The 17,881-nt window shown below is 40.2% G+C and overlaps 1 protein-coding gene across 3 annotated transcripts in view; it reads left to right on the forward strand.

Annotated features, from left to right (window-relative positions):
- Positions 1-4,735: 4,735 nt before the first annotated feature.
- RNF181 (ring finger protein 181) overlaps positions 4,736-17,881 on the forward strand; it is a 31,691-nt gene continuing 18,545 nt past the window's right edge. The window contains exon 1 of one of the 3 annotated variants that reach the window (XM_085635208.1): positions 4,736-4,790. The gene's annotated coding sequence lies outside the window, so the exon portion shown is untranslated. Of the gene's footprint in view, positions 4,961-17,881 lie in introns of all 3 variants that reach the window. The other 2 variants (XM_085635206.1, XM_085635207.1) reach the window with 2 other exon arrangements.

Below are 17,881 nucleotides of genomic sequence, written 5' to 3' on the forward strand. Positions count from 1 at the left end.
GAAGAGGAAAAACCAGACAGGGACAACAAGTGCAGTGGGCCCAACCACTAGAGGTGACGAGGAGCCATACCCGGAGTATGGGACCACCCAACCTGCCATCAACAAGCAACAATCAAGTCTAGCAGTGAACCTATCAAACATAACTATTACACCTATACAAAAAAGCGTGTTAGAAAAAGGATTAGGCTTTGTCCCCACAGCAGCTTTGGACAAATTCAAGCTGATATGCGAATTAAAGGAGTTTATTCGCAGAATCAAACTGGAAGTCTATTTCAAAGATAAAGAACCAAGCGACAATGCCACCACCGACACTGGACTACATAAAAAATCTAATTTCACCCCTCCACCACATAACCTTCCGGTTGAACTACTGGCTTTTGAGAAAGCAGTTATAAAAGAGGTGACGGAGATAGATCCAAGAACAATTAAAGTCTTTCATAATACGAGCAAAATTGAGCAGGAGGCGATCTACCAACTATCTAACAACAAGGACCTGACTATTAAACCAGCCGATAAAGGCGGAGCTATTGTTTTACAGAATACTATTGATTACCAACACGAATGCCTACGACTACTAGGTGATGAACGTAACTACCTAAAAATACAACAAGATCCCACTGAACGACTGCGCAGAGAGATCGCAAGTCTGGTGGAAGAGTCTCTGACTAACGACTGGATCAGCAAGAGAGAGGCTGATTTCCTGGAAAACAAAAAACCAATAACACCTTACTTCTACACGATCCCGAAGATACATAAATCTATGGAAACTCCCCCAGGAAGACCCATAGTATCAGGGATCGGTTCGATTTTGGAACCCCTGTCTAAATTTGCGGATGCCTTTTTAAGACCCTTGGTTCAGGCTACAGAAACCTATCTACAGGATACCAAAGCAGTCCTTTGTTTAATCCAGGATCTTGAATTCAACCCCACAACTAACATTCTGATCAGTTTAGATGTGGAGAGTCTGTACACGAGTCTCCCTCATAAGGAAACCTTAGACATCCTTGAAGAGGTACTTTACCTAAATGATTGGGGTTATCACACACCCAGACATGTGGTCCTTGAGTGTTGCCGTTTGGCTTTGACTGAGAATTTTTTCCAATTTAACGATGTCCTGTACAAGCAAACCCACGGTACCAGCATGGGAAGCACATTTGCGCCGAGTATGGCAGGGTTGTATGTGCACCATTTAGAGAAGCAGAATATTCTCCACCAACACAATCCTCACATTGAACATATTAAACTATGGAAAAGGTACATAGACGATGTACTGTTGATCTGGGAAGGCAATGAACAGGAAGCGGAAGATTTCCTAGTCTGGCTTAACCAACAAGACCCGTTTCTGAAATTCACCTCCTCGATGAGCCGATCCACCATGGTCTTCCTAGACCTTAATATATCAGCACAGAACGGACGCCTCCACAGTACCACTCATTTCAAACCTACAGCAAGGAACTGCCTGCTGATATATGACAGCTTCCATCCTCGCAGCCTCAAGGACAACCTCCCTTTTGGCCAATTTTTGCGCCTCAGAAGGAATTGTACAACAACACAAGACTACAACATTCAGGCAAAAGAACTATCAGAGAAATTGATACAGCGTAATTACCCACAACACCTTGTATCCAGATCCAGGAAAAGGGCTCTCAATAACAACAGGGAGGCTCTTTTAGAGACAAAAACTGTAGCCAGACAGGATGAGCCACGGAGACAAATTTGTATCACTACATACAGTATTGCATCCAACTTGGTGAGCAAAATAATCAAGAAACACTGGCGCACCCTGAACAGCGGTGGCCTAGACCTTACAGGAACCTATGTTCAGCCATCGAAAAGCACGTAACTTAAGGGATCATCTTGTCCACACACGACCAACGACATCTAAAACCGCAGGTCCCCAACGCCTGCTCCAACCCCTACCAGAGGGCCATTTCCCATGCAGTAACTGCAGTGTGTGTCATCTGACCAAGGTGACTAAGACAGTGGAATGCAACAATGGGATAACCTGGAATCTTCGGTCGTTCACTAACTGTAACACATCAGGTGTTGTTTACCTAATAACTTGCGTGTGTAATTTGCACTACGTAGGCATGACCACCAGGAAAGTAAACACCCGTATGATCGAGCACCGGAGTAATTTTAGATGTAAACGGGATAACACTAAGATGACCACACATTTTCTGGAAAAACGTCACACCCCCAACGACTTCAAATGGATCGTTTTGGAACACGTCAAGAATCATCCCAACGTAGAGAAACAGCTACATGAGAAGGAACAACGTTGGGTGTTCAAGCTACGTTCGGACGACAGGGGTCTCAATGATGACATACCCTGGGGACAGTTTATCTAAACTGTTTACTTGTACAACAATCACTGGAACATTTGCTGATCTAGCTTTTTATTCCCTACAGGTTGTACTTTGATAAATAACCTCTCACATTGGTATCCATTAAGACAACATTCTAGTCATTCCATTAACCATTATCATTTCCTCAATCTGTATCTCATATGTGGCCACTATAATTATTTCTTCACAGCCCGACAGCCGATTATCACTAAGCACTAAATCGGAACCTATTCCTAGTGACAATTCATCCGGTTCCCTTTTCCATTCTAACATGGCGGCTTCCATCGTAGTCGTTTTCCCCTGACCCTGGCCTGAACAGTCCCAACCTGTTTATTCAATTGTAGTTCGATTTTTATTCAATTGTAGTTCTAAATATGGGCTTCATCAGAGTACCACCTTTCGCCCTCATAATCTTGTTGTGAGCGATCTCTTACCCTGTCTGGAACATTAAGTCCGCACGGTAACATATTGGGATACTTAATAGTATCAAAAACCGTCTGTCTCACCCCTTTCCAAGATGGCGGCCCCACTAGCACACCGGAACATTCCCCTTTTCTATTTCGAGCCTCGAGACAGGCCCGCCAGCACATAAAAACATTGCGACTACGAGGACACGCCAGAATGCGGTCCAAGAGGTTTGGCTTCCAGTAGGTGTCAGAAGCATGTGGGGTTCAACGTACAAGTAAGTGCTGCCATGCTCACCTCCTAAATGCAGCGTGGAAACTCTTTTCCCCCCCACATCACGCTGGGCGATCCGTCATAATGGAACACGCCGTTTTTTTCCTAACGATCTCGATTCCCTTCGTCCATTAGATGTACGAGATCCCCGCATCCCCTCCAGTGACCATGAGGCACAGTGTTGCTTTATCTTAAGTAGGTTATATGTTTTATGTTGTATGTTATTGTGTGTTTTAGTCAGACCTAATAATTTATTTAATTCCAGCACAACTTTTCCACCACCACGCCGGCATGGAGTGAATAACTGCATTTTCTCTGTCTTTCACTTAGCGGCACGTCAGTCATGGAAGTGTGCATCCACCTGTGTGTAGTGTGTTCACATTTTTAATAATTATCATGCATTACGCTATGCATATATATGTATATATATTTTTTTTTTCTCGCAATTAACTGTGATTTTTGGAATTTACAGATCAGTATACCGACGTACATAACGTATGTATACATATTTTAAAACGCATGCCTTACTATTGTGGCATCACGTTTATTTCACCCTATTAAGGTTGACTAGGAGTGGCAAGTTTCTCGACACTGGGCTGGTCCCAGTGTAGTCCTGATGAAGAGCTGGGGAGCTCGAAACTAGTTGACTTCATAATATGCTAGGCACACCTTTCCATCATAGTTAGGGTCCCTGGTCATATTACCCCGTTTTTAATTTTCTCAGCTTAGAGCACCAATAAAGTTTATTTTGTAGCCCACTAGCTGATTATTTTAATTTTCCCACTCCACCACTATTTCACTCACACCACACATAGTTTACACAAATTCTCAGTGCTCCTACGTAACACCGCAAGTCGCAGCACGCCTCAGTCCGTAGAGGACTGGGAGGACCCCTATGATGAAGCATGTCACCGTGGGGAAACCCTGGTGAGTGAGGGGACTATAGAAAAAGATAATACTTCTCTTTCAGATAACGGTGTCTTTAAGGATCAAATTGTTTCCTACACCTTCTGTTTTTTCCCAGTTAGGTTCCTGTCTATCGGACTGCTATTGAGTTATCGTGCCTGGACGTTTGCATCATCTTTAAAAAGTGGCCAAACGGCTGATATTTAGCTTTATTCGCATGTTGATTTCCGAGTCGCTGTTTCCTGACCTTCGTGGTCTTTGTTACATCAACATAGTTAAGTCAAGGAGCCATCTTTGTGAAAGATGTTTCACGCTCTGATTAGTTCTTCCGACTCTTTTAAGCGTCGAGTTTGCGTCACTGCGGGGAACTGGGCGGTTAATCTCAGAGCCATGTTAAACCAGAGACATGTCATTGCTAACGCCCCCAGGTTCGAATCAAAAGAAATAGATTTACTAAACACGAAGTTTGCTTCGCGTTAACAGAGGTAGACCCGTTTCACGCTACACCGGACGTTAAAACTGCATTTGTGATGACCCACCAACGTGAAAAGAAAACTGTGAGATCACTAAGCAAACAGCGAGGTGGGTGTGAACGAAACATCCACCAAATTGGAGAAAATAGGAAATTAGGGCAGGAAAATAAGACATCGCTAATAATCTCTTGTCGTTTTAAATGCCATAAAGGTGGGTTGAACCTGCTCGCTGTACTTCCGCGTGCAATATTTACTAACCACGAGGACAGTCCTATGAAACTGCTGATTGGGCGGTGTCAAAACAGACCTTTTTGATTGGCTGCATTTTGTAACCCAAGCTAGGCTGCAGAAGGCGCTGGGTCATCCTGGTGAGCTGGGACCGGAAGTAAGTTTGTGATTGCTGTTTCTTGTACCTTGTCTGACTGTTGCAGTAGCTTGGTCATCCTACAGCAGGGACGGGAAGTAAGTATAGTTTTGCTGTCACTCCAGCGTTCCGCAGTGGCCTGAGAGGAGCGATCGGCGCACTGTAAAATAGATTTATCTACTGGAATTTAGGTATGTTACTCAGAGATCATTGTTATTTATACATACATCACTACTGTCATGAAAAGCTGGGGGCAAGAGTAGCCTAACGGTTATTTTATCTATTTTGTATAGCGCGACATGGTCCGGAGGCATCAGGGCACATTACATGAGAACAGTTAGCAAACGATCACAGGAGTACATTAGAGGCACCACAGGGCTCTGGTTTAGGAATTTGGAAACTAGCCTCGGCTCAGCAAAAATTTGTGGTCAAATCACTTAATTTAATCTTTCAGGAAAACCTGCCAAATTGTTAGTCTATAAAACCTATCTCGATAGCTATTGCTCAGTTGGGTGTATGATGTTACTGTCACTTCACAACTGAGTGTATGTCGGTCCACTGGTACCTTATATTTTGTGACTACTTATTGTAGTCATATATGACAGGTCTTCATATAAGAGCCTTGGGGCACTCGGGTAGAAGATGAGTTCTTCATTTCATGTTAGAATAGAGAAGATAGGTCCTTCAGGACTCCATCTCCCTCGAACTCCCTATCTCCCAGCTTTTACTCAACAGCACACACCAACATTCTATTATATCATTCACTCTTAGCGTTCCAGACACCAGCTCAGACATGCAGGGACTGGGGACAACCAGAATACTAAACACCTCCTTTTCTTACAAACAACACAAAGAAAAGCCATTCCTTTGCAGGTGAAGTACAATCATTCACAATTACTCAGTGTCCAACATGTCTGGCTAAAACGTGTACCCAACAACAATCTGCAGAGCAAGCACAAAGACACCAACAACAAATATCAGTCACAGAATCTCTGCTACAGTCAAGACATGAGGCTCTCCACACGTCATTTCAGACAAAGAAAGATGACAACAACTAGTTGTGACTAATATTTCACAACACTGTTGCCCAATAGTCCAAGACTTGCAAGTCCATCAAACTCGCGTGTGCCAACTCACAAAGACTATTCATAACATTTATGCACACAGGACTTCTGGTCATGCACGCTCAGTGACGTGAAGGCCAGGTAAGGAAACCCATCAGCTTCCTTCAACAAATGGTTTTGTTTCCCCAGCACTCTATTACATCATTCACTTCTAGCATTTCAAACACCAGCTCAGACATAGAGGGAACGGGAATAACTAGGATACTACACCACAGTAAAATCACTGCGCTATACAACTGCCAGTAACTTAACACTGGATCCTCACTCCTGGGTGTTTATGTTTATTCTGAACTTATAGCTATGTTTTTCTCTTCTGTGACATAAACACAAGTCAGTATGTGTATTTACTATGACCATACTGGCGTGTAAATAACTTTTTGATGGTCGCATCTGCATGTTTATTTCTTTATTATGACTAAGCGTGTGCATCTCTACCTTCACTGTAGTCTTGTCGCTATGGATATATTTTGCTGTGAGCTTACGTTTGTTTGTGTGTGTATATTTTCTGCAATTGTCTGCTCTCTGTGTATGTTTACCAGGTACACAGTGTTGTGTTGTCAAGCGCAACCTTCACAAATTATTTAAGTTCTTGGTACTTTGTGCAGCCATCTGTCTTCATACCTTCAAACCGTACCGTATTTTGATGATCGACGTGTGCTAAGGATTGTTTCTAATATTTTGTCTTCATACCTGACATGCCAAAATGACCATCTTGCAACAGTTCAATATCTTAACCTCACAGTTTTCGGTACCATTAGCTTATTGCCTTAAAATAGATTGCCTTTCAGCACTGCTAACTCCTGCCCCACTACTTTATAGTTGATCAACAACGTTTCCTTTCCTTTGGTTTGACCTCCTTAATCTCTTTGTCCTGTTCTGTACTTGTCTTCCATTCCACCACACTAATAGATCCCTTGCAACATCATCTGGCCCTTGCCATCGACCAGTCTTCTTGGTCAAAATCCACTTCTTCACTATAACTATTGGCAATCCATGAACATTGAATTGACACTGATATTCTTGCAGCCAAGCACATACGTTAAATTATAAGTTAACTCCTGAAGATAATATATCAATTTAGCCAAACAGAGAGTGGCTTTACCTCCATCCTTCATAGAGAAAACCAACTGTTTTAAAATGCTTGACCACTCACCATCCCGAAATGTCTTAAAATTTGTGACCACTCACCATCAAGCAAGTGCCTCTTTCTCAGTAGTACTATATGAGCTTCATGCCCCTCCGAATGTTTGTGATGCGAACACCACCACTGTTTCACTACTCCCTTTTCCTTTTTCAACATGACTTTGAGGCTTTATACATTGGCATCAATAACAGTAGTCTTATAGGGTTTAAAGTTCACTGACTCCACTTAACACCTCTTTATCTTTTGAAAAGCCTCTTTAGAACTACCCATCCATTGAAAATTGGCATTGTTCTTCATTAATTCACTCGGATCCCTGGTCGTGTCTGAGAAGTGAGCCATAAACTTGCAGACCCAGCTCTTCTTCACTGACCTTCACTAACTCCATTGTGGGCCTTAGGCCATCCCCTTAAATAGTATGGCCTAATACCCAATAGTATGACTTAATTAATCACAGATTGGCACTGTCAATCCTCAAGGTCAATCCAGCTCCACTTAAACCCCCCAACACTTTCCTTAACACAATGCTTTTCTTGATTCCTATCCCAGATAAGGATATCCTTGTGGAAATGCTTCACCTAGGGCCAGCCCTCAGACCACTTTTGCATCTGCTTCTGAAATACAGCTGAAGTGGAAGTTCAGCCAAAAAGGACCACAATTTCCATTGTTCTTTTCAATCCGTTCTTTCTAACCAGGACCACATATAGTGGCATATGTATCAAGCCCTTTTCCCATTTGCAAACAAACCGATTCTCTGAATCGGCCCGTTTGCAAACGGGAAAAGGCCTTTTGGGATGTATCATCCCAAAAGGGCATCGCAAATTAGAGAATCGCAAAATTTGCAATTCTCTATTTTGCGATTAAGGAATCGCAAATTGCGATTCCTTAAATGCAACGTATGAAGCACAGAAAAAGTGCGATTTGGCCTTAAGAAATCGCAAATTACCACCAACTTCAAGTTGGTGGTAATTTGCGATTTCTTTGAAAAATTCACTTTTTTGCATTTTTCAAAGTGTCATGTGGCGCACATACATGCCCTTAGGGCATGTATGTGCGCCACATGTGCACACATACATATTTCAGGGGTGCAACAGGGTGTCCTTTTGACACCCTGGCACCCTTGAAATTGCATTCTCATTTTGCGATTCTCCAATTGCGAATCGCAAATTGAGAATGTCTTCCAATTCATTCCTATGGGCCTCCTAGCCCATAAGAATGAATGGGAAGGTATTCCTTAATTGCGATTCGCAATTTGCGAATCGCAATTAAGGAATGCCAAGGAATCGCAAAATATTTGCAACATTTTTATTATATCCCGTTTTGCGATTCTCAAATAGCGATTCCCTAAAAATCGCTATTTGAGAATCGCAATAACTGTATTTGATACATATGCTTCATAATGTTCTACAGACCTCACACCCATTGAACTTGAAGTTCGTTTCAAAACAGCAAATAATTGTCAATTTTTCTCCACAATATTCTTCAGGACTCATATTCATACTTTTTAACTTTACACCCAACAAATGATTAAATGTACACTCATCGGTACAGTGAAAGGTGAGCACAAGTCCACCCACATATCTAAATATACACCATTCACTTCAGTAGTACAATTATGGCGGGTGAATTTTCATGCTCTTTTACGCATACTAATACCTCATCATCCTCAGTGCTTTCATACTTTTTCCTCTTTGACTGTATTCACACTTAGTTTTTGCATTGTGAGCTCTGCACGCTCTTGAAAAATGCCCTGTCTTATTACATTTGAAGCACATAACCCTAATAGTAGGAGTCATTGGCTATCACAACACGTCTTATGCTTTCACAATGTTAACCTCTTATTCTGCTCGCAATAGCTTCTTGCTCACTAGCTTTGAATTTATCCTTGCTCTTCTCGAGCTCACCCTTTTTGTTGCTCTTGGACATGTTAATCGTGCTAACACCCACTGGTCTTGTTCTTTTGATTCAGAATCTTCTTCAATCTTGAAGTTTTCTCCAATCTTTTTACAATTTGAATAACTTAGTTCAGTGGAGGATCTTTAACACTTAAACTTTTCTCTCAATTTTTTAGATTATTAGCTCTATTAATAAGCGGATCTCTACTAATCTCCTCATGGAAATCTCTGAATTTGCATGTGTAATCAAGAATACCTAAAACTTATGTACTGTCTAATATTTCTCCAGGTTGTTCCCTTCAGAAATACTTTGGCTGCTCCACTAACACATTTGTTTTAGCCTTATAGTTTTCCTCGAGTGCATGCATGACTTACACAAATGAATCGTCCTCCTCATCCACATCTTCAGCACTCCTGGCCATCTGGTTTTGGTAATTCGTACCTTTCTCACCTAAAATATGTCTCAACAACACATATTTATAGCTGGTTGCAAATAGTTCATCACCTCTCACTTCTAAGTAGGCTTCGAATGCATCTCTCCAATTCTCCCAGAAGGAGGTACTACTGACTCCATAATATTCATACATCTTCACAACAGTAATACTTGGGTGGGACGGCAGTTGGTATAACACCCATGTAAGATCTAAAATTGCACCAAATAAGAATAACTTGAGATAAAGTTGCCACAGTCGTCAAAAGTATGTGGGGCTTGCATTAAATTGCTAAGTTATACCTGTTCCGCAGTCGTTAAGTAATTTGTAAACACTTCATTACAGTCACATTCTGTTATCCTGAGCAATGCGTCTTTACCCACCTGGACAACATGCAAGGCCAGGAGCAGTTGATAAAGGTCTGAGAAATGGATCTGAATCATAACATTAGCTGATGCAGCCAACATCTTCCTTGAAGCTACGTGTATTGTGAGCAATACATTTTCATGCACAATGCTGCTGTAGCAACACATTTACAGTTCGCTATGCTAGTATGGTGTAAAGTGAGCGCGTAAAGCCTTTGCACGGTTGCATAAATGGCTAGTGAGTCCTGAGCCCATTGTTAAGCTCGACTGATTCTGCTCTATTTATTAAATGTAAGTACAAATTTGTGAATTTAGGTTTTTCAGTCTGTTTTTCACCACGCTTTAATGCATTTTAGATCTTATATTTTCGCACATCTTTAGTTGTATGTATAAAGTACAGCAAAGATGGCACCTTAAAATAAATGTTGTGTTATACTGTACCAATTACTGAGAACAGGGTCGGTCCATGTGATGGTTAAATGTTAACTGTTAACCATTGGCCCATACAAATGGAAAGCAAAATCATACTGCATGGTGTTGGTTCCTTGCAGTATGCCATTGTAGCTCATTCTTTATTGAGCCTCCTTTGACAGCCTCACATAATGTCAGAAAATGGGACAAATGCATGATTGCACAGTTTCAATTTCATAAGTAGGAAAAACAAGATTAAAAATATTTGCATTACAAACGTTTTGCAGAAGTTCATCACTTTACTTTAAAGTAACACATTTTGCAACGTTTTCGTTTTAAACCACTACCGTGTGAGTTGTTGTTTTTTAAATGCACTGGCAAAGAAAATAGGCCTTGCTAATAAGTAGAATGTCTTCATTAGTGAGGAGGCTGTTTCACTTGAAAGTCAGAGCTGTTTGCTTTGCCAGTGCTTGAGCATCAACATAATGTCACCCAGTGTACATTCGAAATCTCTACAACAGTGAACGTGCCAAGATGCAGGACGAGTCAAGAGACAATTTTCAACTAAATTGTAATTTTGTTAAAATATGCCTCATGTCCCCTGTTATGTAACATTTATCTGGGGAACTAGCTATCCGGACGGTTTTTGTAGTAGGGCTAGTGGTGGGACAAGTGCTGTCAGCGTGTTGCTCTTAGGCCAGCTAGGACTATTGTGGGACAGGAATGCCATACATTTATACCTATGGATACATCTGGTTGGTGATTGATCTGTGGATTCAGTGTCTGAGAATACTTTGGCTGGCAGCATGAGGCAGCCTCTTCCCTGCCCCTCCCATCCTGATTTTTAAGCCCAGTTAGAAATCCCGTGCATATAAGTGCACACCTGCTGTGGAAAATCCAAATTTACTACGTGGTCACCCCGTATTTCTTGCCTTTTTATGGACTCTATATTTTTGCTGTTTTCAGAATTCTGTGTGCTTTAACCTTGTTAACTAGTGGCAAAGTGCCTGTACTCCACCTTTAAACATGGTCGAATATTACTAATTGGTATATTTAACCTAACTAAAAATCCATAGTGTATGGTTCAGAATGTACCCAGTGCCTGCAAGTTAAATGTTGCTGGTGTAATGGAGCACCAATTGTGCCATCCACTACAGTGGCAGTGCAAACATGGCTTCAGGCCTACCATAGTAGCCTTACTGTAGAGGTGTATGAAAACAGCAATTCGACCTATCAAAATAAACCCTTTGACAGGTCAAAACCTTGCTTTTACATATTAATAAGTCACCCCATGTAGGCCTTTGTGGCCCACAAGGCAGGGTCACGGTATTTTAAAGTAGGACATCTAGAAATTTAATGGTAACGTCCTTACATTGACGAGCACCCGAACACTATTTTTCACAGTGGCAGGCCTATATCTACCCAATGTAGGAAACCAGAGTAGAGCTTAAAATCCTAATATTGTATATCTGGAATGGGACCAACTAGAAAAATAATTGAAGAACTAACTTAATAGTTATTTTAAAAAATCCAATTCAATGGTGAAGTCACATTCTTTAATAAATATTAAGGAAAATGAATGTTTAGAAGGTTTCCTTTCCCTGGCTAAAATTCCTAGAGGCTAATTTCATTGGCTCTCAAACTTATTCCAGCCATTGGTCAGCATTTGAAAAGGTGTGAAATGCCTCCCAGGAGCAAACAAAAAGCTGACCTGCACGGGCAAAGATGACTTCTCTGACCTCTCAGAATATGCAGGGTGGGGACTGTGAGCATACATTTTGACCTTACAGTGTCACATCTTGCTTGAATGTCAAATACTGATTGACAGGTCAGCTGGATTTACATATAACATTTTGGGGGCACACTTGATAGGAAGGGAAACAAGGTGTCAAAACAATTCTGGTGTGGCCACTGTCTAGTTGCTGGAAAACCTGGAGTCAGTTAAAACAAAATACATATATACTTGCATTTTATTTAAAACATTGGACTTAAAACACATTTAAAAAAAAACATATTTAAAGATATTATAGGTAATTTTCAAAATGTCCAATAATATTACTTCTAGTGTAGGAGTGGCTTTTTTGGCTCTGCTGGACATGCCACTAACTAGCTTTGCCAAAATCATCATTGCCTTCCAATCCACTTTGCACAAATCTACTGGTTTAATTGAACTCACTGTTACAATTTGGGCAAAAGGTACATCAGCTGTTGTTTCTTCCATTTTCCATAGGTACCAGCATTTATTCACAATAGGATAGCAGAATATAAACTAATTTAAATAAATTTGCTAGTTGCAATCGATGCTTTGTTATTTAAGATTAGTAAAAAGTTACTTCATAAGGAATCTTTAATGCTCCACCCTCACTATCCCACATGTCATAGACTGGAAGAAAATGCCACAGCTCGTATCTATATCACAATAATAATCCTTGAGGATTTATTCAACTTCTGTTAATCAATTCAATAGTCACCGTAGTGAACCTAATTTACAAAAAACTCAGATACAGAAAGAAAAATACAAGAAAGCCACAATTCATTCTTTTGTATTTGCTTTTATCTGAAATTAATCTTTTTTTGTTTTTTGAATGTTTTCATTGATTTCATGCAAAAACATACGGAATATACAAATCAAATTTGAACATTGGCAACACAAACTACTGTCTCAATATGAAACATCAGCAGTAGTTATTGACACTTTTCTCTCCAATATGTACCATCCACAGTTGGTCATATAACACAAACCATTGATTTCAACAATTGTAATGTATATTGACATCAAATGAAATTTATTTGCGTCAAAACAGTGTCATAGCGTCGATGTTTCGGTCTCCTTATCTGTAAGGTTATCCACCGAGACCATCATCAGGACCAAAGTTGCACCATGTATCTAATATAGAAATACATACGTATAATAAATAACACATAATTTCCAACAACATCTGAGTTCTACTTAAAGTAATGTCAGTACACCGAAGGAAGACAGGTCAGCAGGTGTGTGCCATTTACATCACCAGAACGGGTGTAGAAGTACTCAATCCCCAAGAACTATATAGCCACCAGTGTACAATATAAGTGTAAGCCATACATAACTAATAGTGCCACACTTCTACCTTCAGAAAACACCCTGTAGTGCAAAAATGTTAAAAAACTTTTAAACACTTACTCCTTCAATAGAGATCTCACTCTCATTAGATTGTCTCGTTTTTCAAGGAAGCACTAAATTTAAAAGACAACCAAAAATAAAAACGAGGGAACAAAGTCTACAATCCCAATCACCAGAACAAGAAACACAACAATTAAATACCACTACAAACAGCCGTTTACTTACAAAGAAGCAGCTGCTTTCGTCTGTACTTCTGTACTCTGAAAGTAACCAAAAGCAACAAAGTCAAAAAATCAAACGGTCAACTAAGACTCGTCTCACTATATTCCTAGCAGCCATAGACTTCTATATAGCATGTCCAGTTTACCTCTTAAACCACCCAGTCGGCTTCTCTGGTTCCACTCGTCAAACAAGTCCGAGCAACAAGCTCGGGTCAGGGCGGAAGCTAGTTATTTAACAGGTAGCGTCATAGACTCCAAAAGATAGCCACCGATTAACGGGAATGGATCGGCCATCTTGGAGTGTAGTCCTCATTACATATAGCCATAGGATAAGAATAAAATCTGTCATAACCAAATATTGACGAAAAATTGGTAATAGGGGTTTACCGCTTAAACATTACCCCATATTAACGGATGATGGCAACAATTAAACATGTCCGTTTTTTAAGACTATCGCTACGATATATCAAAGTAGAAAAACCAGTAACAATTGGAACATGTCAGCCAAAAAGTCCCAATGGTTTTTCTATCACTCTTAAGTTAGAAAGTCTAAAACTAAATGGGACAGCACTTTCAAAATTACAATGTCCAGTGTCCAACGGGTCAGCCTAACATTTAGTAAAACAGTTTATACACCATGTGGCCAATCTAACCGTAACGATAGAAAACTCAAAAAACTCTCATAAACTCTCAAACAATGAGCCCAGAAATGCAAAAATAATAATGCAAAAGTAATCCTGGCCCACTAAAAACTCTGTACAGAAACTAAGGCCTGTATAGCTCAACACCAAAACCTAGATGGCTATATAGTTCACAATGTTGCCAGAGTTTGCCATTCAATGTACGAATTGAATCCCCTCTCTACTGTTTTAGCAGACCAAATCCACCTGTTTTCCTTCAATGTAAGTGATCGATCCACATTTTGTCTACGTTTTGTGTTTTTTACAGTCTCTAACACAAACCATTTCATTTCTGAGTGAGTATGTTCTTTTGTCATATAATGTTCCACCAAGGGTGCTGTGACCACTTTACATCTAATGCGTGATTGATGTTGGATTATACGCTTTTTAATCTCTTGTGTTGTTTTACCAATATAATATAGAGCACAGGGGCATTCTATGCAATAAATCACATTCTTGGTAAGACAATTTGTATGCTGTCGCAATATCCATTCCTTACCATTTATGACACAAGATTTTACCACCGAAGTTGTAGGGCAGGCTACACAATGTCCGCAAGGGTAATGACCCATTAAGGGTGGTAATCCCCATAGGTTTGTCAAGGTAGCAGGAACTGGTTCTTTATATGCCCTCACAAGAGAGTCCCTCAGGTTTCTAGCCCTCTTGAATGCAAAACGAGGTATTGCCAACTGTGGTTCTACCTTCTGGATCAAATGCCAGTTTTTTGTCACAATCTTCTTTATTGAATTGGATTCGGTTCCGAATGTTGTTACACACGTGATGGTTTCTTGTGTGGTTACTGGGTCATCCTTAGTCTGTAAAAGTGCCTCCCTGTCGTAGTACCAGGCCCTTTTGAGAGAGCGTTTGATTAATCTATAAGGGTAGCCCCTCATCGCCAATTTAGTTTGTAATATTTTGGCTTCTCTGAAATAATCCTCCCGTCTAGTACAGTTTCGTTTGATCCGAAGAAATTGTCCAAACGGGAGGTTATCTCGTAAATTACGAGGATGATGACTGGTGTACTTAAGCAATGTATTCCTTGCAGTGGGTTTTGTAAATAGACTAGTGGATAGTCTACCTTCATCGTTTCCTATCCTCAAGTCTAAGAAATTTATTGCTTGTTCGTCATACTCTAAAGTAAATTTTAGATGGTTATTCTGTCGATTAAGCCATGTATGGAACTCATGTAGTCTAGCAACTGATCCCTCCCATAACAAGAATACATCATCGATGTATCTAAGATACTTTTTTATCTCGTTCTCAAAAGGGTTGTTATTGTAAATCACTTCTTCCTCAAAGGCGGCCACTTACAGGTTCGCTATATCAGGAGCAAAAATTGCTCCCATGGCGACTCCCTTGACTTGACCATAGTAGTCGCCATTGAAAAGAAAGTAATTCTCTTCTAGTGCAATTCTTGCGCATTTAGTGATGAAGTCCGATGGTACTTGGTGGGGGCGCAATCTGTGTTCTAGTGTAGTATTAATCACATTTAGGGCCTCTCCTTGGGTATATTGGTATACAAGCTTTCTATATCCATCGTAACAAGGATATTTTGTTGTTTATTGAATGCTTGTCCTTCTACTGCACCAATCACGTGTGTACTGTCCCTGGTGTAAGATTTTGTTAACACTACAAATGGTTTGATGAAAAAGTCTACATATTCAGCCAGTGGTTGTAAAATGGATTGACAGCCCGCCACAATGGGTCTTCCGGGTTTTTTTTTATCATGTTTATGGATTTTCGGTAGCGTATAAAACGCTGGTATGGAAAAATCACTTTTATTTAAATAGTCGAATTCTTTAGGACTCAACCATAAATTGTCTCGTCCATTCTTTGTAAGATCAAGGATCTCTTTTCTAATCCTATCTGTGGGATCTTTTGTCAATTTGACATAGTGGATAGTATTATTCAGTTGACTTAGAACCTCAGAGTCATAATCAGACTTGTCTTGTATGATGATGCTCCCTCCCTTGTCAGCAGGTTTGATAATGATGTCGTCCCTGCTGGCAAGGGTTTTCAATGTTAGATGTTCCTCTTTCGTGAAATTATATTTCACGCAATGTTTGTTTTTGAACATTTGTTCTATCTCCATCAAAACTACATTTTCAAAAGTAACCAACTCCTTGGGCATCAGGTTCGTAGATGGATAGAAGGTCGAGGGACATCGTAAACCTGTAACACTATACTGTGTTACAAATGGGGTTTTACTAAACATGTACTTCAGGCGAATCGCCCTAAAAAACTTATGTAGTTCGACCTGTGTTGTAAACATATCATTTCTGTTGGTAGGAACATATGATAACCCATGGCTTAGTAGCTCAATCTCTTTTGTACTTAATTCATGATTAGATAGATTGAAAATGGGAACTACTTCAAGGTTTTGGGGATTAGAATTCACCATTATAGAAGGACCGTCCTGTGCCCTTGGTTCTACCACTCGTAGTATGTGTTCCTGGTCTGTCGGAATCCTGGAGTATATTGATTCCTGAACCACCCTCTCCTGGTGTGGCGAGTTCTGCCTCTCTGTGGGTGGGGGCCCCTTCCTAAAAAAGGAGATGAAGATTGCTGATTATGCCCTCTTCCGTATCTATAATTGGAAGTACCTTCACGACTATTAGTTTCTTCAGAACTTGAAGAACCTGTGTCTGAAAAGGTAGTATGTTTAGGTATCCAATTGGATGGATTAGGATTTTGTTGAAAAAAGTCTTTTTTCAAAAATGGATAGGTACGTTCTCTCGAACAGTTCTTAATATCTTTTTGTAATTTTTCAGTTTTCTTTAATATGTTGTTTCTCTGAAAATTCAAAATAATGGTCTCTAATTTCTTTAGGAATTCTCGAGCATTTGTGACCGAGGTGTCTTCTAGAATTTGTTTTTCCAAATCTGCTATTTCCGCTTTCAACTTATCTATGTGTTTTAGAGCTGTTTCGATACTGAGGACCATCCAGCTTCGTGAGCATTTATTTGAAACGAAGCTAAAACCTACTTTGAAGTACTCATCATCTACAAAGATGACTGGAATATTCCGTACCTGTAGTCCCACTGGGATTATATTATTGTTCAAACAGTCTGTAAGGAATTTCGCATGCAATTCTGTTCTTATAAGTTCGTATCTAGTCATGCACCATGCTGCTTTCTCTGGCTGTCACAGTATAGGAGTTCGGAGAAAATGTTCATAAATCAGTATTTGTATTGGTTGGTTTTCACTTTCTCTTGAGTATATCAAATAATCAAACAAAATATGGTCACATTAACAAGGGATCAGGGAGTTGAGAGCCCATTTACAGTTGACTACTGGATCTAAATTTTATTTTAGGATCACTGGCTCAGAATCCGTGTTAGTCTGGAGCCCAGAACACGATCTGATGTGCCTATTAGTAGTTTACATCTCACCTTGGATTTAAGAGGATGGAGTAAGCTATAGAGCAATGATGATATGCATCAATTGCATTGTCTGTCCTTATGAAATTCAAGCATCTTAATATGGTGGTAATAACAGTTAGCGTTTAGGAGCCTTTGTCCCTTCTCCTGAGGCAGATTATGTCTTCCCGGCACTCTGCCTGTCCTTCTCACTATCCCACCACTGCACAGCTGGATACAGAGGATGGTGTTAATTCACCTTCTCACAGTGCATTGCCATATCCCCAAGCTCAAACACAAATGTGTCCATATGCTGACAGCCTTGGGATAGTTTCTAATTCTAAATGCAAAAAAATAGAGAAACACTTCTTTACTAAATTAA

Source organism: Triturus cristatus, chromosome 11, assembly GCF_964204655.1.
Source record: "Triturus cristatus chromosome 11, aTriCri1.1, whole genome shotgun sequence".
Classification (NCBI taxonomy): domain Eukaryota; kingdom Metazoa; phylum Chordata; class Amphibia; order Caudata; family Salamandridae; genus Triturus; species Triturus cristatus.